Here is a 27,854-nt window from a genome sequence, read left to right as displayed (position 1 = left end):
ACACTTCAGAGTAACCTTGCTACGAAAGCAAAGTGTAAGATGGAGTTTTCTTATTTCTTACTAGTGCAATCTTTATTCGCAGGCTGAAAGAGGCTTACTGGGTTACAACTAAAATGTATCACTTTGTGGCATTAAACTCTTACCTGTTTAAAAACAAGTATAAAAAGATTTGGCTGCATTCAGGTCATTTCTAAGAGCAAAATTATTTCATTTTTCAGTGGTGTTCTAGCAATTCACTTTTGAACCAAAAAAATGTTAACTTTATGAAAATTATAAAAGAATTAGACTAAATTATGAACTTTTTTTAAAGGTGATTAAAGATTTGAGCACAAAAGAGAACATTCTGAAGTGTTTAGTGATAAAGCCTTGTCCATGTCTTTTGATTCACTGTTTACTATGTGTCACTGTGGCTGGACCACAGATCAATTCCCCATCACCCTTTCCTCCCCCCGCCCCCTGTCCCCCCTGCCCCGGGTCAGGTTTTACTCTTGCCTGTCATGGCTTATGGTTATGGGTGATACAGGAAAATGCTGTATATAAAAATGATAAACTGCTCTTGTGGAAAAAATATCCATGCTAACCAGTTACTTGTGAAAGATGAAAGTGAGGCATTCTAAAATCTTCCACTGTGCAGTGAAAATCAAGTCAGAAGGAAGGAGGAAAAAAACATTTGTAGAAGAACAAGTAATCCTTAAAATAATGGCATATTCAGCTGGCACAAGGAAACCAAGAAAATTGTTGTTATTTCAACACTTGTTGCATAATCATCAAACTGCTCGCTTTAACTTTATATTTGGGTAAACTTTGTTGAATTTCCTGAACTACTTTGGTCTGATTCTTCTCCCCTATTTTTTACATGTTAGCACAGTTCCACTCTTTTAAAGAGAATAGGAGCCACATATGCTTTCTGAAATGTAACAGCATATGAAAGAGAAATTAAGTGTTCAAATGTTTTCCCAGGTGTAGTTTTTTGGTAGCATGTCTGTTGGGATGCCATCTCTTTTAGAAGAGGCAACATCAGATTAACAAACTGTCCCTTGTCGTCTTTTTGTAAGAGTATGAAAGTTAGCCCATTGTTTGAATAATTATTGACATTCCTTTAGCAATACTTAATCTAGTGGGCTAAGATCCGCCCCCCCACCTTTTATGGTGCAGATATATATACTAGAACAGCTATTGTATCCTGGGCAACATGTAATTACATTGCACCAGTTAGTAGCCAGCAAAATATGTAGGAGCTTGTAGTTCTCTTGGATACTATGTAACCTGTATGACAGAGGATTAATATGTTTTACAAAAGGAAGACTGACTTCAACGATTTTCAAAATATGCTTTTAACATTAAGCATATGTTTTAAATGCTTTCTCCACTTGAGATCTTCACAGTTTACCTAGGACAGGGAATGTCACAGTTATATGTTCATATAGCATTTAGCACAACGGTTTGCCCATCCCGTAATATAAATAATACATTAGAATCTCACTCAATTAGACAGTGCCATCATTTAGATAGTATCATCTACATACCAGCTTAGCATTACCTTGAAAAAATGAGTACCTCTCAAAAGTTTTGAAAAAAAACCTGCAATACAAATGAGATCTGTTGTCAGCAGCCATTGAGAGAGAATTTACTCTGGTGGAGTAATCAAGTGGTGTAAGGACATCATGTTCTAAGCCTGAAGAAGAAATTGCATCCCATTGTGGGCCTATTTTTTCTTATTTATTTATTGATTTTTTTTTTTATTTAAAAAAAAAAAGAGCATTGCTTGCACTCAATTTACAAAAGATTATCATGGAATGTTTATATCCTCTGAAGACTTTCTGACAAGAGAAGGGAAAGAAAATCATTGTTTAAGCATTTCCTGACTGTTAAATGGTTTGGAGGTGTTATTGTTGATGTGATTTTTATTGGAGCTATTTTCCCAAACAAGTTCTCAGTGGCAGTCCCCTAGAGTGCAGTTAATTCATTAGAACAGGAAGAACTTGAGTTAAATGCATTATAGATGAACTGTTCATACGTAATAAGGTCAACTCATACAGGGCAAATACTCTCCCGGTTATTAGCATTTGTTACAGGATCTTAGCACACATGCTTTTGTTTTACCTGTGTTTGAGACAATTTCTGCATAGCTATTTACTGACTTTGCTTAAAATCCCTTTACAGACCTGTTTAAATCTGCAGATGATGCTGTGCATATAATTCTCTGCTAAATGAAAGTGTGAGGTCAAGTGTTAGGTACACGTAGGGTTTATATTAAAAGATTGATACTATAAAGGCAGTGGTGTTGATGTAGATGAGCTTCTACCTTTACATCAAGTATTAAGCCTCAAGTTTCCATAGCCTTTATTTTTTTAAAAAACAGAACTGAAATGGAGATGGAAGAAGCATAATCCTAACATGGGCTGTGATCTCCAACTTCCTATATGACCTTTTTTTAGTTGCATTAGCTGGATTCTCAGTATCTCTATATTTGCTTCTCCAAGTTTCCTGGTAAAATATGAAGGGTGTTCAATACTTCATATAGTAATAGTCCTAATAATTTTGTACATACTTCCAAGGAATACCTTTGACACAATATAGCCATGACCTCAACTGGTGTAAATCGGTAAAGCTCCTTTTGCTTCAGTGAAGCAGTGCCGATTTAGATAGTCTGATCTGTTAGAACATACTGTACAGGATGCAATTAGGAGGAGAATTGGACATCCAGTGCTAGGAATAGTGCTTTTGTATTGTACTGGGGGGAACAATAGGTTTTAATTAGCTGTTTTGTAAAGGACTTGAAGAAGGTGAAGTGTTAGAGCAGTGTTAAAGGTCAGCCTGCTGTTTTCTACATCTAATCTCCCTTGGGAGAAGAACCAGAGGAATAGGAAGAGAGGAAATCTGAAAAGATAAACTGTGAATAGCAGAAATTATTGTGTTTGGGCTTCTCAGTGCACTGCTTGTATGTCTCTTGTTAAATCCGTAGCCATAGTGTCGAATGACAAGGATCACTCCTAAATCACATGAATATCTGGGTTTGGTTCCAAACCAAGCCTTACAGCTACTACCATTATGAGTGTCCTGCATCCTTTCATTCCATATTATTTGTATAATTCTATGGACTGCATAGTTCTAGCTAGTTCTGAGAATGCCAGTTTCCATGGGGAATATATGTAGAGGGTAGTTAGGTGGGTTTTGTCCAGATTTTTTTTCTGGGCAGTGTAGCAACCAGTTACTGTAATCGACTTACACTCTGGATGTGTAAAAAATATTTCTTTAGTGGCCTGGGAATGGACATATGGCACTATCAAGTCCGGTAGTACTTTAATAATCTCTCCAATAGTGGCTACCACTAACAATTATGTTGCAAAGTGATGTTGTGCACTTTTTAATTACGACCTGCTTGCAGGAAAAATCCTAATCCATTAGAGGTCGATTTATGCCTTGAAGCAAGGTCAATTTTTCTTTTCTTAAATCTGTGCAAAGGTAGAATTATCTCATTGTGCATATGTTAAGTAGCTTGGTTTTGCTTTTTCATTCTGTTTAGAATTTTGATATCTGATTATGTTTTCTCAGCAAATAGCATATGGCACAACAGAACATTTCCTAGATTTTATAAGTTTTCTTTGTTTCTGATCCACTGATCTGCCTTGCTCTTGAATAATGACAGCTGGGAACGGAAGCGTCTAATTTACCATTTTCTTACATATTTTAACCCAGAGTCTCTTATACATATATTTATACACATAAATATATATGAAATATATATAGACAGGTCCCAGTGTCTACAGCTCTTTTCATTGGTGATCCTAATGTAGTCATCAATTTGCTGATAAGGAGAAATCTCATGTAGTTTAATAAAAAAGTTGTAAACCTGTAGTCACCCCTGAACTTGCAAAAATAACTGAACACCATAGTTGACACTTACAACAAGTTAGCTCTGTGTCTTTAATTGCTTAAACCATACTGTGATGAAGAAAACAGAATGCCTTTCTCTTGCTGTGTTTTCCAGTAAAATGTTTTTGGAATTCCTCAGCAGTGCTTTCTGGCCCTTAGAGATGTCCAGTCATGTATAATGTGCTATAGCGGAGCTAGCTGCTAAACTAAACCCTGATAATCCAGGCCCTTAGAGACTGCTACTATGCTAGTGAGGCATGGATTAATTCCCTATCAGACTTTGCTTCCACAAATGCTGCCAAGGTAAAAATCACATCCAATTATCAGAACTGTATGAGTACAAAAGCCGAAGAGCGAAAAAATATTTTTAAAGATGGAGCCTTGATAGACTGAAGAAAATTCTGGATATATATAAACCTAGCCTAAATTTACTATAGCCCACTTATGATACTACATTACTTAGAGCTGGTTGGCCAATTTCTCACTATAAAGCCTTTTGTTTTCATGTTGATTTAACAGTAGAAGCTTGTGATTTTTGTCGCTCCAGGCTCTCATTTGACAGGGCATTTGCATGAGTGTGGCAGATCCTTCTATAATAAAATGGGATTTTACACAGATGGGATTTCCTCAAAGTGGAATAACATGAAATAGGGTGACCTGATACTAGCAGTGTGTGCTTGGGGAAAACACACTTTCAGTTGTGAGACTCAAAATGAAAGTAGTTTTTCAAGTAGTTTCCACTTGCAAGGTTTTGTGCCCTGAGAACATGGGTCCAAACAGTCGAGACTTAACTGGAACAACACACAGTTTTGCGGGCCAGGTATGCTAGAACGAAGAGTGGCTGCCCAGCACCCATTTATACACTGGTCATACCAATATTCTGTGTGTTTTACAACTGTGAAATACTGCAAGATCCTGACAAGAAGTTGATGCAAAATGGACAAATTACTGTCAGTGATCACAGTGCATACAGGATTAATGCATTGGACTGAGATTCTGATTTTCTGAGTCTGGATTGAGATGCAGATTTTCCTGCAAAGGTCTGAAGTATAGGCATTGCACAGCTAAGCTGTGTGCTGTAGCAGTTGTTTGGTTGACTGAGTTGAAGGCCAGCAGAGATTATAATATCACCTAGTCTGAATTCCAGTATGTATGCAAACCATATAAATTTATGCAGTTACCTGTCGTAAGCCCAGTAAATTCGAAGGGCCAATGCTAAAAATGATGGGCACAGAAAACAGTAGAAAATGGAAAAAAAAGTTAAAATATTTCCTAAAGGATAGGATCCTTTGAATTGGGCTAATTTCAGCCCTAAGAGAGTAATATGGGTGTAGAAAGCTGAGCTGGAATTTATGATTTAAAGTGCCTGTTGAAGAGGAGAGCAAAATTTGTTCAACCTCTGAACTCTCTGACTTTGAGTAAGCATCTATTTGTCTGACAGACTGGAAAATACCCATCTCTGAAGAGTTAACATTGTATATCCTTCAGGGAGTGCAGTCACAGCTAGTGGGGGGCTTTGCTGAAATAAAAAGCCTCTGGCAACTTCCTGCTCTGCATGCTGCAATGTTCTTCAGAGCAGGGCAGGCTTGAAAAAAATGTATGAAAAAGTAGCAGTTGGTTTGCAAAGACAGATAAAGTTGTTGTTCAGAAAGGGAGCTGCTATTTTCTGTCCAGTTTTTCCAATGCTAGTTTATCATTCATATTCACTACTTCTCACATAACAATATTGTATTCTCTGAAGGTTTTGATTTTTTTCTGCTTTAGCTCTCCAAAGTTCAAGTTGCTCTTCTGGAACTTGCATTTAACCTTTAAGAAAGAAGCTGAAGTCTCTCTCTGTGACCTTGAAGGATGGGGGCAGAGAGGGTAAGAAATATCACTGTGTCTCGCTAAAGACACCTTTAGAAATATCTAACAAGGCATTTAATCTAAAATGGGAGGACACTTAATGTAAGTGACGGGATCTGTAGAGGGGCAAAAAAATATCTTGCCACAGTGACTAAAAGTCACATCTAGGACAACGGATGACAGACACATGAGCTGGAAAAGTAGTGTCTCTTTTGTCATGTGAGTCCGTTCCTGCAAAAGATGCCAGAGGAATGAAGATATGAGCAATGCAGGTATGGAAGAGAATAGAACCCAGTTCAAATGGCAAGATGATTTTTCATAATAGATGTAAAGGTTATCAGTCCTCAGATTTCACGTGATAAGGCTAAGAGGAAATGCCAATTTTCTTCTCGTTTCTTTTTTCCTGCCTTTCGTTTTCTGTTGATCATTCAGTGCTGTGGCACAAGTAGGGAACATTGCATCTGCTTTTTAAACATCTACATCACTACTGGAGGCAGAATACTGATTGTAATGCAAACCGTTTGTCTGCTCTAATGCAGGAAAGTAATTAGGTCTTTGTGAGACTTTTGAGCCTTCTCTAGTGCCCAGCCTCTGCAGCTGAATAGTAACTCCTATAGTACTTGGTGGGAGAGAGAACTGGCCATAAATCATCAATCTTTAGCATCATTAATCTGATAGTAACCTTAAAACAGACCTTATCCATTCTGAGTTGGAGCAGCTGATAATAATTTTTGGCTCTTTAAGTTGTTTAGAAATCAGGAAGTTCAGTCCTGATTTTACAGATGGGGGACTGAGGTACAGAGACTGTGATTTTTTGCAGTGTCAGAGGGAAAATCTGTAGTAGAGCAGAACGCTGTCTTTAGAGTCAAAGTAGTTGAGCTCTACCTGTTAAGGTCATGCTGTTCAGCCTCCTGTGAAAGCTGTGTTCCCCAGTAGCTGGAGGCGCTATGAATTCCCTCATCCTGTCAAAAGCTACAGTTCTCTCACCAAAATCTTTTTCCTCTCCACCTGTCACATTGCCATTCTGCTTAGCTCAGGATGGAGCCAATGAAATCAGCTTTGTTAAGTCAGTTAGTTTGGCACAAATCTGTGGATGATGCTCCCATGTTGTATCATTCCTCAAGAGACTACAGAGTGGGTGGAATCATAGGATAATTTAAGTTGGTAGGGACCTTGGGGGTCAGATGTGATTAAGCAAAAATCCATTGCACCCGTCGTGTACCTTCTGACAGTGACTGCACAATGTTTTTATTTTTGTGATTCCTGCTCTCTACTTCAGTTTCAGCAAAAGAGTTACCTGCTTCTCTGTCATAAATACACTGCACCTCTTTGTAAATCTATAATTGCGTTAGGAAGGTTACCATAGCAACCACTGTGATTAATTAAAGTACTTGGGCATGGTAAGTTTATAGATGCAGAAAACATTTTCATGTATAAATAGTGCAATCTGTTTATGCTCGAAGGATTTGCCCCTTCCCTCTTTTTCTCTTCCAATCTCAGCTGACAAATTGGGCTTTTTTCTCTTTTGGGGATTGATGAATCATTGTGTTATTCCCCATAAACTGTGTAAATAAGTCTTTGCAGTTAATGTCCACTGAAGACCTAATGAATGCTAAGTGAGAAGCATAGCATTGTACTCTTCACGGGAGTGAGCATTTTCAGGGCTGTGAGGACAGCAAACTGGGCCACTGTCCATGTATATCTTCTCTTACCCTATGGTAACATAACATAGGCATACTGCTTATTCTTCTGTCTTAGCAGGTCTGCAGTTCCACTCTAACAAAATAAGCCACTAGGTAGCCTCTTGTCAGCCTGTTCCCTGCTCTGCCACAAGCTAAATGTGAGCCCTTGGACAAGGCAATTGTAATCCTACTGCGATCCTAGCTAGCTGCGCTTCCTGTCAGTGTGAAACGAGTGACAACAGAGCCATGAGTCCATCAGTAACAGACTGATTACCTCTAAAGACAAGAAGCTGGTGGTGTATAAGTTCTGCATCTTTTATGGGCTGTTGTCAACAACGGGAAGTTTCATTCTTTAAGATTTGGAAGAAAAAGAAAAAGAGAGGGGCATTCTAATGAACAAGGCCTGCTAGTGAGTCATCTCTTCTGATCTTTGTTTTTTGGAGGGAGGGTACTTTTCCTGCTGTTTACTTTTCTGCTGGAAGTGGTTACTTTTTGTCAGCTATAAGCATTAGACAGAATGCAATGAGTACGCAGTGTGGTGAGTGAGTACAGCAGGAAGTGTGGACAAGGTGAAGGTGATGCTTCCAAGGACAGTCACCCGTCAGACGTGGAGAGCTGCAGGTTTCATGTGCGATAAGGAAAGGGAAGTGAAAGACCAGAAAATACAAGGCTTTTTTTCTGGAGCTTGTTAAATTGCTTGTTCTTGTACAAGGCTTTTTCTGTATTCTTGCTCCCGGGTCTATCAACAGGAGAGCTGATGATTGGCTTGCTCTGTAGGATGATATTGTTAATAACTATTAATCCCCCTCCCCCCCCCCCAATTTACATATCAACACTCTCTGTATGGAAGCACCACTTCTATTTAATGCAGGATCAGATTCTTTACTGCCCAACAACTTATGCTGTTGTAGACAGCTGGACAGTTTTAGATGTAAGTCACTGCCTAATGAGAAGAGGCTTGAGACTTTTTTATTTTCAACCTGCATTACTGTCAAAGTTTAAAAGGTATTAGAGAATTAATTCTCTGCTGCTGTGTTTTCTATGTAAAGGGGCATCTGAAATCTGAAGGCAGTAGCACCGATAATGGAAGTAACATAGCACATGACCTTGTCTGGGCAGATACCCTGCTTTTAGATATTTATTATGTAGCCCATTTTACAAAGGAGAAAAATTATATACAGCAAGACAAGGCATTTCCCCTGTAACTTGCACTTAGACCTGAAAATGATATGTGTGTCTTAGTAGTATCCCTCTCAAACCACTGAAATCAGACTTCATTTATTTCCCTTTCAATGGCAATATTGCTCCTCCTGTTTTTTACTCTGAAAGACAATCATTGGCTCTGTCGGACTGAGGAGAAACTTTCCTGTGCATGTTATTTGTGGTCTGATATGTGTATTCCTTTGCACTAGCAGCTGAGAGATTTTTTGAGAACTTGCTTATACCTTCTTTCTTTGAAGTATTTGGAACCAGTCAACATGAGAGACAAGATGGAGAGCAAACAAGATATAGCAAGGAATTGGTCTGTATTTCAGTTACTAAGATGAATCTGTACCATCTGACTGGGATAGAGGAACCCTATAGGTGAAGGATGGCAAAACTGGGAGCCCCATAGAACATTTTAATAACAGTATTTTAATCAAATCTGCCTGGTCAATAGAATTGCCTTTGTCAACTGTTTGCAAAATCAAAGTAACAAAGGCAGAATTGCTACTGAAAGGTTGAGCTTTGTGTAGTCAGCATTGAAATTATGTTCAAACACCATCAACTTCCATTTTCTCTCTCTGCTCCTGGAAGTTTGTTCATCAGTCATTATCAAAGCACTGAGCATAAATAAGCTCCTTAGTAAAATGCTTTCAGAATCTAATATAACAAATTGTTCAGTATCACATAAACAGATGCTCATTTGCAGACTGAAAGCTTCCCCAATGAGGATGAGAGGTGGTGGCAGCTGCAAATGTAGATGGAAGGGTGTTAGGAATCCCAGGCAAAGTAGCAGTCACTGGACAGTTGGGTTGGCCCCACCCAACTGGTACATAAAAATTGTGCAGGGTGTGCACTCTCAAAACCAGACCCTACAGCAACAGTTAAATGAAAACTATCACTGTCTACAGCTGTAGCCAGTAACAAGCTATCAGCATTCAGTACTTCATGTAAAAGGTCGAAACACATACGAACGTGCAATGCAGCAGCTGTTTCCATTGCTTTTCTGCTCAGGGATCTATTGTTGTATTGCAAAAAACTGTGTGCAGAACCTAGATGACATAATGATAGAATGATAGATCTCTTTTAAATACTGGGGCATTTTGTTGTTTTATGATGTAGTAAAACCCTCTCTAGGCATGACAAGCACAGACTGACAAGGGACAGTTTTATCTGTATCTCATTAAAGGGTAAGTGCCATGTTGGACAAGCATAATAGAAGGAAAAATAATCTCCAAGAAGACAGAAGAGCTCCAGAAGCAAGAGGAGAATAAAAGATAGACATTAGTTAATGGCAGAGGAATAGATTCAGGTTGGTCAAATATCTAATGGGAGGGATGATTTTTGAGTGTGTTTTGTGTTTCTTCAAATTATTTGTCACTTATTTCATGCTGGAATCTTTAGGTATGACTTGGATGAAGCTGTTAGGGCTGTCCCTAATAGTGGCAATTTCTAGTTGTCCTATTAGAAATTCCTGAATTAAAGCTTCTGCCATATATGTGACATGTTCTTAGTGTAATCTTTTGCATGCCTGTCTCCCTGCGTTTTCATATAGTGGAAAAGTGCAGATTTCACTTTCTAAGCACTATTCCATTTCTTCCTATTATTTAGTAATTTTATCATCATGTAGTCAAATGCACTGGGGATTTCTAAATGGTGTGTAAAATGAACATCTGTCCATTGGCAGAATTGGAACATCTGGATCCATTAATTTTTCATTATTTCCCAGTGTTGGAGGTCAGATGTTCACAATGTGGTAATGTACAAGAGTTTCCACTGGTGGATTTAATGTCTCTGAAGCAGATAATTCTACTTACAAAAGTATTTAAAAAAACCCAAACAAACTGTAAGAGCTTGCTATAAAGGTTTATTTTTCTAATTATTTTTTTAAATCAAGAATCCTGCAGAACTTATCCAAATAGTGACCTATTTATGATTTATAAAAGTTTTGGAGACTGGATTCTTTTTAATTATTACCTCTACTGTTTCGTAGGTGGGTATACTGAGGTTTGCTGTACCAGTCTTCTCTGCTTGTGTATTTCACCTCCTTTCTGTTTTAAGCAGGGGCAATCACTTGCTTGTTAGCATTAAGACTAGTTTGGAAGTAGAATAGTAAGGTATAGGTTAAGTATATAAAATATGCAAAGCTAGTAGCCTATAGGGTTAAGTCTTGCTTGGAAGTAGAATAGTAAGGTATAGGTTAAGTATATAAAATATGCAAAGCTAGTAGCCTATAGGGTTAAGTCTTGCTTGGAAGTAGAATAGTAAGGTATAGGTTAAGTATATAAAATATGCAAAGCTAGTAGCCTATAGGGTTAAGTCTTGCTTTCTCTTTTTGTCAACTGTGCTAAACAGTTGTTACCTTTATTTGGTAACAACTGGTAGATGCCCTGATGCCATAAATACAGGGACTTTGTGGAGTTCTCTCAGGATAGAATTATGCTCGTGTACTAACGAATGATCAATAAACCTTGTAGTTATGCACCTCACTTCTCAGTTTCAGTGCTTTGATTTAAGGAGCCTTCCAATATCACAAGAATTAGCACTCATCACAGCAGTCTTTATCATTCGCTGCCATGGCGCTATATTATGGAGCTGTTAAAGGGTGGATTGGTCTCTCCTGGTGCACGTATGCAAAGAAAATGTCACACAAAGGTCACCCAGCATCAGAGTGCTTCACTAAAACATATGTTGAATTTCAATGGGGTACCTTTTTTTTTTGGGGGGGGGGGATTAAGGAAGAAAGAAGAAAATAGTTGATGTTAATTTTCTTGGCATTTGCTGCATGCTCAGGAGCATTGCCTCAGGCTGGCCTCAGTGTCTGGACTATGAATAGGAAGATAGACTCTGCAAAGTTGAACATGTTCCTAGATTGTTTATTCATTTCACCTGGAAGAAAATACGACGACAGGGAAGGAACAAAGATAGCAGGGACCCATCTGACTCTCTGTAGGACAGTGGGCTCAATTTTTACCTGAATTTAATGGGGGTGAGGGGTAGGATCTCTAAAATACAGGTGAAATCGTTTATGTGTTCGCTTCCAGGTGCTACCTCCTTTAGCCTTTTAGTTAGCTCAATCAACTGTGAATTTTCTTTTCTGATTTTCTTTTCCCAATTTAAGGCCAAAAAGATTGATCCAGGACTGACTGGGGGCAGGCTTTAGATTTGGGCACTTCATACCCAAATGAGGAATGCCTGATTTGGCATCTAAAGCCAGGTCTTACTCACTGTCATATGTTAGGTACTGGTGACATACTGCATTATTTTGGCTCATACTTGTCAAAATGCGAACTGGTATTTCCAACTCTGTTATGCATAGTTGCTTTGGGTAACAGCAATGTATGATTATCTGCAAGTCCACTGTCAGTCCAACTCCATACTGAAACCAGAGCAAAAATACTTTGCCATTTAGAGGCAGTGTTTCTGGGGGAGGATTTTTACCATATATTGCTAAGAGCCCAGAGGTTGAAACAGAGATTTGGTCCCCTACAGCTGTTAATCTAGCACTTGACATTTAATGACAAGCTTGGTCCTGTGTCAGAGAAATGAATTTATTATGTCTTCTTGGCAACTTCTTACTCGGCTCTTCTCCATTTCCCCTTTATCCCAACCTCTCTGCCAGATGTCAGCCTAATGCAGCAATAACAATCCCTGCTGGTGAGACTTGAAGTGATGAATGTTTCTAAGAGCAGAAATGGTGCTTTCCTGTATTTGTGTATAAATAGGAGCACTGTTTCTTGTTCTGGGTCCCAGAGATTTTCTTTGTTCTTTGGCATTTGAAATAGAAATAGCTTTCCTGCTTTCTGCCCCAACCTCAGTCCAACTTTCGGTTGCAAGTCTAACAAAATGGGTATTCTTAGGGTATTTCTTAGTAGCTGTAAGGGGCAGAATTTAGGAAATGAGAGAGCAAGTGCACGGGCATTAAGCTTTTGATCTCTGCAGAGGCATGGAAGCAACAGCCATTTGGAAAAATTAGGAGGCTGTGCATTGCTGACTGTGTTCAGGTTTCAGTTTGTGAACAGCAGGAGGAAGTTTGCTTATCACAAATGTTCAGTTCACACCAGACTTGTGTTATTTCTGCTGGGAAATCTAAGAGGTGAACTGAGTCAGTGTTTCCACGGTGTAGCAACGTGATGAGACTAAATGGCAGAACACTTGCTCTGTTGAATATTTAAATGGGTGTCAACTACTTGTTACTTTGGGAAAAGGAAAAAAAAAATCCCTCAACATGTTTTATGTTACTTTTCTGCATGACTGTGAAACAAGCTAATCGGTGGGCAACATACAGGAACCCAGAGCAGAAAGACGATTTGGTCAGGGGCAATTTGTAGGATTATTTTGCCTGTGAGTCGCTAGCTAAGCTCTCGTCCAATTGCTGATGTATATAACCTGTCATAGGTGATTGGTGGCTTGTGGTAAATTAATTTCTGGAAAATGGGTCTCGATGCATTTTTCTTTGAACAGATCTATCCATTTCATTGATAGTCACTGCAACAAGGCTCTCATGCGTTCATGAGTTTATTGCCTTTTCTTTAACTTGACCCAAGTCCATCTCCCCTGGGATCAGGAGTTTAGCACAAGCCACTTAAGTTATTCCAAATTTCTCTGCCATTCCTACTCCTTGGCTGTCCTTTCTGGGTTCTATCAACATGTAACCTTCTCAATGACAGATTAAAAGTGTGTTATAGTGGTGGTGTTCTTTTCTGTTTAAGATGTAGCCTATGGACTCAAGCTGAAAGTCATGTCTTTTGAGTAAAGCCACTTTCCTACTTGGTAGGAGGGGCAGTGATTTTAATAACCACTGAATGAATTTGTTAAAAAGTTTAAATAAACTTTACACATTTTCAATTTTACACATTTAAAGTCACAAAGGAAAATACAGCAAACTTTGAGACTATGAAATCTGCTCAACAGTTGCTAGTTGTCTTCATAGTTGGCTTGAGGGAATCCTATTTGATTTGTCATGGCATCCACAATATGTTTTACAGTGCCAAAGGTCCTTCCAAGTACAGACTCAAAGTGTACCTGGATGTGCTCAAATGTACTTGCAGGGAGAAGAGAATTCAGGTTTAAACAGTAATCTGCAGCCACCTTAAAGACAACAGCAGAAATAAGCAGATGCAATTTGTTACTCTTGCACTGCTGACAAGATAACCGTGGAATGCTGTGGGCAAAGACAGCAGTGAGCTCACTTCTGTCAGCTGTTCTGTGTCTTAAGGGAATCTGTTGATTCACTGAGTTGACTCAGCTTAAGCCATTTTGCAGTATATATGATTCTTTCCTCAGATCCAGGCACTGAATGACCACATTGGGTGTTATGTTCTTGGTGTTGTGCTCATTCTGTAGCATTGTAGCACTTTCCTATGCAGGGAAATAACTCTGAATCTTCACCCACAGCAATACCTTGGGTTTGTTCTGTGTGTTCAGCCACCATACAATTTAGAAACTAAGACAATGGAAGAGCTCTGAGCAGCAGTGGCATTTGGAGAATGCCGGCAGGCAAATGGGAGATGCTGGAACATGAGAACACTGAGAAATCATGATTGAAAGAACTTTTTTAACTCATGGATAGTTGACGTTTATAGAAGAAGGGACGGGGCTTGATGTCTCAGGTTCTAGGTGCTGTGTCAGTCACAGAGTAATATGTATAGTATATTCACCTAGATATCAAGATCAACCAACCAGAAGAAAGGTAATCTGTAACCTCTGCTGTCTACTTCAGGGTCCTTTATATTAGTACTCTTTTCCTGTCTTTCCTCTGTGATCTGTCTACTGCTAGTCCTAGTAGCTCAGCCTGAGTGTGATACTCCTTTTTGAAATTGCTCCAAGTCAGAGAAAAAAGATCTACTCATATATGGATACCATTGTGAGGGCTATGTTGTTAGCTAAACTTAGCTTTCCTAGTTATAAAGTCCTGTAGTTCTTAGAGGTTGAGCTCTAACAATAGAGATGATTGGCTACCTATAGTCTTACAGCAGTGAAGGTACTTAATGCCAAGTACTCTGTTTAAAAAAGGTGTACGGGAGAGGGTGTGGCTGCGCACAGCACTATATTACCACTAGGTAATATAGTTTGCACGTGCAATAGAGAAGTTGTCTTCAAATGATACATCTCAAGTTTTCGTCATTTCTGTTAAAAATACCCTCTTTAACTTGAGTAGACTGTTTTCTAAAGCTCTGCTTCTTTTTTCACCTCCTCCAAAAGCAGGTAGACTAGTATGCAGTTTAGAAGAATTATTTTATATATGTCTGGAGGGGAAGCATACAGGTAGGCATCTGACTTTGAATCACTGATATTTTTCAGGATTGTACTGATCGTAGATTGAAAGACTTCTCTTTGTGTGTAGCGTACTATTAAATAATATGCACGCTAATTATAGTAAATATGATGGTGCGAACACACTGACATTGTTAAAGTTAATGACCCAAGTCATTACCATTTAACATACCTTTTGAAGTTCACTCAGCTGAATTAATTGCAATATTGGAAAATGCTGAGTGCATTGGTTCCAGAGGTCTTGCAGCAGAGTTTTGACTGGGACTGAAATGATGAAACTGCTGAGAACCCTGGAATTTGCCAGGGGTTTATCTGATTTTTTTTCTATATCTTTTGTAGTTTGTAACTACACTATGTAATTAAGAGACACTTCTAAAAATGGTGGAAAGTAAGATACTGTGTATGTTTTTGTCATAAATTTACTGGTTTTTTGGTTTGTGGATTTTTTCTTTTTTTCTAGAGAAGCATACATACTTCCCCCCCGAATTGTGTGCTTTTTTATTTATTTTTGCTAAGGGATGGGACTCAGGAGAAGGGGGTTCTGTTGCTAGTTTTAACAGGTACTTCCTTCCTATGTGACCTTTGGCAAATTATTTTAATATCTTCCTGTTTGAGATCATTGTCTGTAAAGACATATGTAGTAATTAGCTGTCCAAAATATTTAAATGACCCTTGATATGATCTACTCTGAGCAACTCTGAATGCCTTGTATCATTTAAAGTATTTACCTTGGAAGCTCACCTGTGATGCTTCTATTTTGCAGAGCTAATGAAAGGCCATGTAACTTGCTTAGGAGTTAATAAAAGACAAGAGGGAGCAAGGATATGAAAATAGATTATCCAGGTCTCAAATTAGCACTTTAACTGTTGGATCATTCATCTGGTGGCCCTACTTTCCAGGTTAGCAAAGTTCAGTTAACTAACATTTGTGATGTGCTTATGATAGGGTGTAATAGAAGTTCAGAGATAGGAAGTGTACTTAATATGCCAGCAGACAGTGAACTACGTGCAGCCGTGTGCTAATAAATTGTGCCCAGAATTCACAAGAAGCCCCCATAGTAATTTAATTGTGTTCCATGGATAGTGCACCAAAGAGACAAAGGGTTCTTTACGTCTTTCTTAATCTAAGAAGGAAATGGTAAGAAAAGGCCCTAGTGCAACTAACAATGCTAACATATTGTAAGCCTCTCCCTCCCCCCCTCCCCCCCCTTTTATTTTTAAATACTCGTCCTAAATTTCTTGCTGTGGTGCTCAGTGTTCGGGTTCAGTAATCAGAGGACCAGCTTCCTCTACAGGAAGACTCAAGACTTGGAGTGCAACTCAGGTTGATCTTTGTGGTGCAGTCTTTTCCCCTGAGATGAGCTATATAATAAATAATGCTGGGCTGTGCAATTTATTTATATTCTCTCAGTGAAATCAGAACTTCACCATGATCAGGACTTTCAAGTGTCAATTTGCTTCTCATCATGAAAGCTCAGGGCTTTACAGTTCCTCTGGAAAGGAAATTTTATGCATGAGTAATTGAGAGCTGGAAAGTGCCCCTGTTTGTTTATTCACCTGAAAGGAAACTTCTGGTCCAGGTTGAAAAGTTACAATGTATGATTTAAAACAGAAAGGAAAAAAAAAAATAGTTTTGCATTCATCTAGATTTCAGAAAGTCAAAGCTGACAGGTTCAGTACAATATGTAGCTTAACCCTCTCCCCAAAGCTGAAGGTTTTTATTGATTAAAATAGTACGTGCTAATCAATATGTTGGAGATAGCTTTATTTCTTGCACAAAGTTAAACATGAGTATTGCAAGTAAATTTGGAGTATTATACGGTCTATGTTTCATCAACATCCTTGGTTAATTGCTGAGAGTGTTTGGTGTGGGGATTTTTGTGGTTTTTTTTTTTCTTTTCTTTTTTAACCATGTTAAATGAAACATTGGAATTATACCTGTAGGAATATGACACACTTTAGGTTTTGAATGTTAATGGTGTTTTGTCCGCAGGGAAAATCTGAGTATGAGCAGAAGATAGTATTGTCTTGAGGTGAAGATCACCTATGCTCCTAGGAACTGCAGAGAGCTCAGGAGTTGCTAAAAGCAGCCAATGAAAAATAGACCCTTTTTCCTGTCCCTAATAAGTGACGTGTTGCATGTCCTTAGTGTGCAAAGCTTTTCCAACGAATGTTGCTCTCACTATGTCCCATACCTCAGGGAGAAGCAGGTAAGAGGAGGAAAACAGACAAGAACTAGGACTTAGGAGACCATCATTTTGGTCCTCTGTTACGAATTTATTTGTGTGCTCTTAGCAAGTCCACATCATATCTCTGATTCATGTCTCCCTCCATTTAAATGGGTACAAGAAAGCTTGTTTTCTCTCCTTTCTGGGTTCAGTGTTGTTTTGGACGCTGAGATTAAATGCGGAGGGTGGCAATTTACATTGAGACTGAGCATCCTTCCCACTCACAACACAGGGAGGCAGTGCTGTTTGTGTAGAGCTTGTTGCAGAATTGGGCCTTTGCTTTCAAGCTCTTTGGAAGAGAATGGTATGTTGTTATGTACAGAAGCCATCTCACTGTGACCTTTAGGGGCCTATAGTAATGTAAACATTGTTCTTTGAAAGGGCCAGTTATGCAATCTTAAACGAGAAACAACTGCTCTTTAATAGGAAAGAAAAAAAAAAAAGTGGAACACCAGCTGGGGAGACATAAGGTTAAAAAGGCAACTATAAATACAGTGTGAAGAGATTCTGATTTTTCTGCCATAGGGTAGATTGGAATTAGAGCAGAAGCAAAATTTTGCCCACCATTCTTCATTTGATTTATGAATTTTTCTACTTGCTGACAAGGAAGAACCTGTGGTCTGGGTGCAAAGCACCTGGAGGCTTTTTCCTCTAGTTCTTTGGCATCCTGTCTTGAATTGAGTGGTTGACACTCAGCTCTTTTTAAAGGTGAAAGTGGGCAGAAAATTCTCACCCCTGCCATCTTTAGTTCCTGCAGGTGAGCACGCTGGCATACAAAGCTTCCCAAATGGCTGTCAAGCCATCTGGCATATCTAGAAGACCATGTACAAGGACAGGGCTGTATTCTTGACAGAACTGCATTAAAGTATGACTTCAAGTAAATAAAAGACATTTAAACTGGTAATGATGTCCCTGTCTTTCTCTAACCCCACTTAACAATGAAGGATCACAAGTAATTGGTCATTTGGATTTAGGGTCTTGATAGCATTTTTATGTAAATTAGCAATTGCCCCTACAATGATGAAATATGATGTCTAGGAACAGAGTAATATCAGATTAATTTGTAGTTTATGTATCCTCCTTGGATGTGGCACACAAATTATAAACACAACACTAAATGCCCTTAGTGAAGCTCCTAGTTGTGTTTACTGATATGAAAGAAAAAGAGATCAGTTGATGATCATAAATATGTCCCAATAGATCAGAAATATACCCAAAAGAAGACATTTAAGTAAATATGTTGCTGAGGCTTGTCCGGGAGGTATGTGCATATTCTTAGGATGATAGCAGAGGTTTTCTTGGAAAAGGAAAATGTCTTGGAGAAATGGAGCCAAGATGTTATCAAGATGTTATTAGTGTGAAGAAAAGAGGCAGACCTTTGCTGTCGTAGTGCTTTTGATCAGCTAAATGATTTGTTATTTATGTAGCATCACCTGTATGCATAGTGCAATTTGGAAGACAGAACCCTGGGTCTGAGATGCTTGCAGACTTGAGAGAGCCTCCTGGTTTTTCTTTCTTCCTTTTCCTTTTTTTATATTTTCTCTCTGCAGTAAATTTACCTCTGGAAATAATTTCACCCATGCTCCCTTGGTCAAGTTTCAACTACTTAAAATGCTGAAATACATGAGGCACCAGATAAGAACAGAAACAGCTGTTAAAGTCAGATCTTAAAGAGGATCTACCTGCACTGCATCCAGTTTGTAATCTTGTGCCTCTAGCTGATTCAAAGGCAGAGATGCAGTTTTCTAACGGTGTGGTTAACTGAGGACAACACAGCAGGCAGCACTGATGACTCAGCCAAGTCTCCTGGGTGCCTAAACATCTAACTGGTTGCTGTTCATTTTGCCAAACCAAATTTTGACAAGAGGCCTCCAAAGCACTCAACCTGCCTGATTTAATTTAAAGTCCATTAAAGACCTCAGTTTGGTTCTGAATGTGAAAATTAATGTATTTAAACTCTGTTGATTGCCTTTAATTTCTACAGTGATGTATCACTTTAAACCAGCAGTGTATCTCTTTTCCTTGAGGACTCTATGTTTCAGTAGCCTGTATTATTAACAATTAATGCTCAGATTTCTAGGATGGGTATACTCTAATTTTAGTAAAAGGCCTCGAAGGAAGGGTCAGTGAACTGTAAGAAATCAATCTTTCATAAGCAGTCTTTGGTTCTTATTGAAATATTTATGAATTGTAAAGCTATCTTGACGAGGCAAAGTTCAGCACAGAGGCCACTTGTGAGAACATGACAAGGTTTCATAACAGACAATGTGTATAATTAAAGCAAGAACGTAGAATGAAAGCAGAAGGAGATGTGTCCGTTTCATTACATAAGTCTTCAAGGAGTAGTAATCTGATGTGACTGCGTATTGCAAGAGGCTGTTCTTGAGTTAAGTCTAATAAAGGCTTCCCAGAGAACATAACTATGAGCAAGTGAATAAAAACTATTCATTTAAACTTTTCTCTACTATTGATGGATGCGCATAAAAGTTCTGAAGTAATAAATGCTAATTTAAGCTTTGCATGAAAGGAGGGATGTATAGTTATTCTTTTATATATAAATGACATGAGGTAAAATAACTGACTAGGCTTGTTAAACTTTTGTGATGTAGGAGAATGTTCCCGCTTTTAGAAGAAAGTTGCTCAAGTCACTCACATGTTCTGTAGCTGAACTGGGATTAGCAATAATGTATTTTGAGTCCCAGTTCCTGTGAATTTTCTTCACGTGGCTTTTACAGATTTGTCCAGCTGTGTAAATGAGCATAATGGGATAGGGCAACAATTCTTCCCATTCCAGCCCACAATCACTTAGGCTGTGAAGCATGACATTAAATGTATTTTGTCTTGTAAAAAGAAAGAAAAATATGGTTAATAGCTTTAAAATCTTCTCTCAATTTAAAAATGTTTTTTCATCTACTGAGTTCCACAGACTAAATACAAACTGTGTAAGGTTTTCAGCTTAAACATTTGAAAATGTTTGCAAGGCAAGTTAAATACGTAAAGGTCAACTACACTTAACCACTTACTGGGAAAACCAGTATGATTCTGTAGTTTGATTACTGTACTTTGAGCTTCCTGAAAATCTCTTTTCTTATTTGACATTTTACACAGGGTTCTCTTCCTTTTCTTGTGAAATTCTGTTTAATTTAATCTGAGATGTTAGACTGTCAGAGTAGTCATCTCTCAGCTCTAGAATTTTCCCTGCTTGCACTCGCAGCAGGAATTAATAGGTCTGGCTGACATCAGGGTGCCACTCTTGGAGGTCAGGGAAAGAAGGAAAGTTTGAGAAAGACCTACTGTATATGTATATATCTAGAGTTGCCTCAGTTGTGATCTTAAGAGTTGTTACTAGTAGATAGATAGAATCATAGAATAGTTTGGGTTGGAAGGGAACTCTAAAGGTCATCTAGTCCAACCCCCCTGCCGTGGGCAGGGACATCTTCAACTAGATCAGGTTGCTCAGAGCCCCGTCTGACCTGACCTTGAATGTTTCCAGGGATGGGGCATCTACCACATCTCTGGGCAACCTGTGCCAGTGCTTCACCACCCTCGGTGTAAAAAATTTCTTCCTTATATCTAGTCTCAATCTACGCCCCTTTAGTTTAAAGCCATTCCCCCTTGTCCTCTCTCAACAGGCCCTGCCAAAAAGTCTGCTGCCGTCTTTCTTATCAGCCCCCTTTAAGTACTGAAAGGCTGCAATAAGGTCTCCCCGAAGCCTTCTCCTCTCCAGGCTGAACAACCCCAACTCTCTCAGCCTTTCTTCATAGGAGAGGTGTTCCATCCCCCTGATCATTTTCGTGGCCCTCTTCTGGACCCGCTCCAACAGGTCCATGTCTTTCTTATGCTGAGGGCTCCAGGGCTGGACGCAGTGCTCCAGGTGGGGTCTCACCAGAGTGGAGTAGAGGGGCAGAATCCCCTCCCTCAACCTCCTGGCCACGCTGCTTTTGATGCAGCCCGGGATACGATTGGCCTTCTGGGCTGCGAGCACACATTGCTGGCTCATGTCCAGCTTTTCATCCACCAGTGCCCCCAAGTCCTTCTCGGCAGGGCTGCTCTCAATCCCTTCATCCCCCAGCCTGTATTGATACTGGGGGTACTGATACTACCTGACCCAGGTGCAAGACCTTGCACTTGGCCGTGTTGAACCTCATGAGGTTCACACAGGCCCGCTTCTCGAGCTTGTCCAGGTCCCTCTGGATGGCACCCCATCCCTCTGGCATGTCGACGGCACCACTCAGCTTGGTGTCACCTGCAAACTTGCTGAGGGTGCACTTGATCCCACTATGTCATTGATGAAGATATTAAAACAGTACTGGTCCCAGTACAGCCCCCAATGGGGTGATGGCCAGAGTGTTTGCATTGCCTACTGCAACTATTTTGGTGCATTAACTTTCATTTGTGATGGGATTTTACATCTGATTTAACATCTAATTTATGGGTAAAATTCCTGGGAAAGTGCTTGTCATTGAAAAAAAAAAGCAGCTCTCATGCCTTTGTCGACTCATCCAGTAGGTCGTATGTCTTGAAGTAGGAGGCTGTTTTTTCCTCTTTATTGGGCAATCGTGTGAAACGGTACTATGAGTATACTTTACTGTTTAGTGTTTAGATACTACTATTTTTGTTATAAGGAAGGACGTCAACAGTGTACCTCAGATATTTAAGGGTATTTGTCAGGGAAGACAGAGATAACTGGCAAGATTGGGTAATATATAAAGGCAAGTTCCAACCCTTTGTTTTGTCTTTAGGTTCACATCTCTTCCACAAGGCAGGGCACTGCTTTATTTTTTAACTTCTTTAAGGTGTTGCTACAGTTTTTTGCTTTCTATTTTCCTAGTTCAATCCTGTCCTTTAACCATGAGGGAGCCCCTCCTCTACTTCCTCTGCTCCCTTCCCCTACCATCTACACATTTTCACCTGCTCAGACGTTCCTTGCAGCTCTGTTGCTCTCCCTGTTTTTGCCCATTCAGCGCTGCACCCAGCCAAATTGATTGTACCTCTCTTACAAGCATTGTGGGAAGTATGGCTTTGATCCAGGTATATAGTATTATTGATTGGAGCAATTGTCTTCGCAACTAAAGAACTTCACGTAAGTGAACTTGCTTATTGTGTAGTGTTTTTATTCCAGCATTTCCAAGATTCATCTGTTCATCATGAGTTAATAAGATACATGTTATTTTTACTTTTTTTATTTTACCACTGAGTTTATATAAAACTAGCATTTCCAGAGCAGCTTTTACATTACAAAAGTGATGTGTGATTAAGCTTTGAATTTTTTAAGAGTTTCCCACTACCTTTTATCCTTCCTTCTCTCCCTCTTAATAATATGCTCTCAGGGCCAGAAGCTACCACCTAATCTTGCTTTCAGGAAGGACTGTTGCAAGCCATTAAGTTGCAATGGCTTCACAAGTTACCACTTGCAAGCTGACTGACAATAACGAAGCACAGTCATGTGTTCCATGAATTAGAAATGTAAGGTGAAAACGCATTTGTATAAAGCACCACAAAAGTGGGACTGAGCCGTTCGTTTTGAATGGAGTCACTTGGTGCTTTGAGGGTCACTGCTCAGTAAGACTTGTGTTGAGAAGTTCGTTGGTTGGTATAATTTATATTTTCTGGAGCTAGAAGACAAAAGCTGTTTTTGCACTCCCTGCCACTGTAAATTTCAGTTCATGTTAGTAAGATTTTAAAATCCTTATTAGTAGATGGACTTTCCTGGGTTTCTTCTGTGTCTAAAACACCAGCCAGCCAGTGTTTGCAGCTGCTTTGCATTGGTGCAAAACTGAAAAGGTGTTAGGTCTACAGAACGGAACCCCATATATTTAAGCTTTGGCTTTCTGGTTGCTAAATGAGAGGTGAAGACAAAATGATAAATGTTTGTCAGTAGGGAGAAGTGCATATCTTCAATTGCAAGATCTTACTGTTTATTACTTACTTCAATGGCATTATCTACAAAGGCTGTTAAAATCACTGTATAAAGGAGGGAAGGAGAAAGCTAGCTAATTGCATTATAAAACACAGTCTACATCACAACAGGAATACATTAATTTAGAGTAAAATTAGCAACCTTCTGCTAACAGAATAATGGATATTTGTAAAGGTTTATCATATTAAAAAAAGAATAAAGAAAGGAGAAGCCCTAATTGTGTTTGTTAATTCACAACTTCACCACTATTGTAAGAAAAACTAAATGTGAACAAAGCAATAATCTGCCTTGTATTCTTGGAAACCAACACAAATGCTGGTTATCCATTGCCATTATTTCAGCAGATCCCATCTTAATTACAATGAGAAACACAGAGAATAAAAGAGCCATTCCAGATTAGACAAAACTGTTGCTTCCCTAAGCTTCTTAACATTAGTTCTTTCTGGGGCTGCTTTTGTTCTTTTCTGTCCTCACCTTCATGTGAGGGTGAATATACTGTCAGGGATGTCAGTACACAGTGATACCTTACATCTGACCTAGCTTCACAGGTTTATAATGTAGCAAGAAGGTTTCTCCACATCTAAGTATTATTTTAGTCTAACTCACATTATTACTTGCTTCATCTTTTTTTGATGGTAGTATGTAGTTGTAGTGCAGAGTTTATCTATATTTATCTAATTTTTTTTAAAAAGACAATTGTTTCCATTTTCTGATAAGTTCTAGTCAGCACGTGTCTCCAAATGTGTCTAGTATTCTGTCCTTACTGTAATATTTAACCTGAAGAATGACCAAATGCTACGAATCCTGGCAAAAATAACTATTTTCTTTGTCTTTTGATGATAGCAAAATGGTAATTTAAGGTAAATTAGGGATCACAGCCGCTGATCTAGCCTGTTGCAGATAGTGTCATGTGGTAATGCTGTACCAATGACAAAATAAGCTTCTGTAAGTTCTCTGTCCATTTTCAGAACAGTGTGCCTGTCTAATGCACTTGCCATTACCATGTCCCAAGGCATAATGAAGAGGGCCAGGGTCCGAATGCTGCCTGCTTCTGCCAACTGCTACAATAAGACAGTATCTCTCAACACTAAGCAAGAAAGAAACATTCCAGAACATTCCTGACACACCATCTTACGACTTAGAAATGAATCAGTTGGGGGGTTCTGCCTTTCATTCTGCCCATCTGAAGGAACTGTGTTCCTTATTTATCCAGATAGACACTGCCATAATCCTCATACCACTGGGCTGCATGCCAGTACATTTTTAAAGTGTATTGCTCCTGACTTGTGTGTTCATCTTACTCGTAACATGATTGATTTCAGTCATTGGGCCAGAAATGCCCTTCCAAATTGTCACTGCTTAAGGGCACTGCTCAGGGAAAATACAGACACAAATCATCCCCCAAAATAAAAAGGTCAACTAGTATTGAATTAGTTCATTTACAGAACTCTGTGGAATTAGCAATGTACTCTTAAATTGCTTCTTAATTGAGGACTTTTGCCTCATTAATCCTAAACAACTTATGAACACCGTTAAAGTCTAATAGAATAATGAGTGAGACTTCAGAGACCATGCACACATACTGTACTACAGAAGGCAACAGGTTACTTTGTAATACTGAAATACACAAACAATGCAGAGCGTCTGTAAAGCAGCAAGCCCTTTGCTATCTATAATGAGAATGTGTCCCCTACTTTTGCCATAATAAAGATTCAGAGGCTCAAGTTGATAAATTATATCCACAGCCCAGATTTTTGCTAGTATAATCCAGAGAGTTCTAAGAGACAGTTGTAGTAGAAATAGGGTGTGTTAGTGCAGACATGGCCATGCACAACTTTGGAACCAATGCAAGACAAGGTCGATATGCCCACAGATTTCTGCCAAAAGAAAATAGGATGCAATATACCTGCTCTCAGTGACTCCCTCCTCCTGTCACTCATGCAGTAGTTTCTCATCTGGTTTTCTCCTGGCTTCTTGCGTTTGCTCCAGTGGATGGATCTTTAGCTATATCACAGTCTTTTGACATTCACTATGAGTTATTTTAGTCTTCTCTTTGTTTCTCATTCCCTTCCCTTTCCCCTCCCCCTTCCTCTTCCCCCTCCCCCTTCCCCTGTTTTAGTTTTTCTCTTAAGATTTTTGCTAGTATAATCCAGAGAGTTCTAAGAGACAGTTGTAGTAGAAATAGGGTGTGTTAGTGCAGACATGGCCATGCACAACTTTGGAACCAATGCAAGACAAGGTCGATATGCCCACAGATTTCTGCCAAAAGAAAATAGGATGCAATATACCTGCTCTCAGTGACTCCCTCCTCCTGTCACTCATGCAGTAGTTTCTCATCTGGTTTTCTCCTGGCTTCTTGCGTTTGCTCCAGTGGATGGATCTTTAGCTATATCACAGTCTTTTGACATTCACTATGAGTTATTTTAGTCTTCTCTTTGTTTCTCATTCCCTTCCCTTTCCCCTCCCCCTTCCTCTTCCCCCTCCCCCTTCCCCTGTTTTAGTTTTGCTCTTATTTATCAGAAGTCTGTCCTTGCTGATATCTGTGTACTGTATCATTCGAGCTCTCTCACTGGACAAAGGACTCTAGGTAAACCTACAGATTTTGCAAGTGTTGGCCAGTTTAGAATTGCTGCCAGCTTAATATTGCAGTATTATTTGATTTCTCCATGTTGTTTATTAATATATTCCTCCTCTCCCTTCCCCTCCACTCCCCTTACCTTCCTCATCTCTTTCAAAGAAGAGAGGTCTGTCTTGGGTATCTAGATATCACCAGTTCAGCCAAACATTGCACCTAGCTTTGCACGTAGAAAGACTGAATTAACTGTGTGATGTTATTACTCTAATCTTTGTCTTTCCTCACCCGTCTTCGTAGATGCTGTTTGTGCCTCTGACCTAGAGCTGCATGTGTAAATTAGACTGCAAACTCTTCAGCTCTGGGAGCAGGGCTTTTTTTCAAACTGCTCTGTAAAATACCTCAGAAAATTTCTGGTGCCGTTATGAATAATAATGAGGATAATGAGGCAATTTCCCTTGTTAGTGTTTAAAAAAAAATCCTGAAAGTGTTGGGAAGGATGGAGGGAGTTATTAGCGTCCTCTTGCAACTTATCCACAGTCAGCAGGAGCATTCACTTGGCTTGTCAAGTAGTCAAGGAAGGGCACTGTCTTACTCCATTTGTTTCCCACCTCCCACATTTCTGTGGCATCAACACAGCTGAGTGGATTGCTTCTCTATACGTCTTCACAGGTAACACCCCCTCCCTTTTTTTTATTAATGTCAAAAGACATTTTCAGCCCTGCAGGGGACAGACAGCATTACTGTCTGGTCTCATGTTGAGTTATTAATTTAACCAAAAATTTCAATTTCAGATAGCCCGAGGTTAGTCTTCTGCATTGGCAGCCCCTCATCATTCCAGTAGTGTCCCTAGGAATAACCTTTGCCTGCCTCATTACCTTTTTGCATGCATAATAGCACCATGTACTGTGGGATTAAAATAAGCATGGATAAAAATGGTGCATGGTTGTCTAGGACATTTTATAATGGTTTCTTCACCTGTTCAGAAAAATGACAGTCTGTTCAGCATATAACTTATTGTTCAAGGAATGTCAGGGGGGAAAATTCACTTTTTAAAGACCAACATCCTTTGTTTTTTGTACACATCTGTAATCTCTGTAAACTGTATTTCAGGGTTCTAATGAGGCTGCTATTTGCAAACATGTTTCTCCAAGTGTATTAGATGGCAGAGAGTATTAACAAGAAAAAGGAATTAGTGAAGGACAAAATGCAAGGAAAAAAATCACAGCACCTTTTCCTAAGTCAAATTTTAATTGAATTTGTATGCAGCAAAACTGTTCTTTTTCCCCATAAATGTTAAGTACAGAGGTTTCGCCACTCTGTTACAGCCCCATAAATTAGTTTGATCATAACACATCCTTTAAAGAACAACTGTTGCTTCCTCAAAAAGTTTGTAAATCAAGCCTAAGCTTAATGTACTTTTTCTTCCCTTGAATTTTAATGTTATTGGTGTTTTCATAAAAGCAGTATCTCTGTTGCTTGTTTCCTACTCAGTCCCAGTTCCCTGAATCTGACACTTTTGTAGATGGCTGTGATAAGCAGATCATCGTGATAATGAGTAGTAAATAATTGCTAGACACGGGCAAGCTTCTAAGAAGCAAACCCGAATGTTTCCAGGTAATGAGAGGGAAAATGTATATATATGAAATGGGGATAAAGAAATTGAGGGTCTTGCTTTTAAAATTCTTCATCACCCACAAATGGTATGACATTTCTCAAAAGACCTCAGCTTCTAATTAGCACCTTTAAAAAGTCAGGTTTTTTCAAAAGACGTGTGTGTCCCAGCAACTCCCATTACTCACAAGAGTGATAATAATTGTTCATATATTTTTCAGTTATGTGTGTCTCATGGAGGAAGACTTGGGTGCTGTGCTTTTGGAAGGGATGTAGTATGTACCTCGTGGGGTGTTAGTGAAAGCTGTATTTTCATACGGGGGAAAAGTGAGTGTGGTTTTAAGGTATGTTTGTATCTTTCTAATTGTGAGTTGCTTCAGGAGCTGCACATAGCTTTGACGACGCGATAGGATAAAATAAAGGGAGTTACAGCAGTTTAGTTGTGACTGCTTTGACAAGAGAAATGTTTGTGTGGGGAAGGGAATACTGGGGGACAAGTGTAAAATATTTTTTGTTTTTACTTTGTTTTAAGGGAGTGTGACCACTCTGGATGCATCAACAGTAAATAAAAAAGACTGAGCATTTGCAGTTCTTGAAGGAAGTTTGCTTTGGGGGAAAAGGTAAAAGCAGAGCAGAGCT

Source organism: Aptenodytes forsteri, unplaced genomic scaffold, assembly GCF_000699145.1.
Source record: "Aptenodytes forsteri isolate BGI_AS27 unplaced genomic scaffold, ASM69914v1 Scaffold168, whole genome shotgun sequence".
In the NCBI taxonomy this organism is placed as follows: Eukaryota; Metazoa; Chordata; class Aves; order Sphenisciformes; family Spheniscidae; genus Aptenodytes; species Aptenodytes forsteri.
This window is presented reverse-complemented; position numbering follows the sequence as displayed.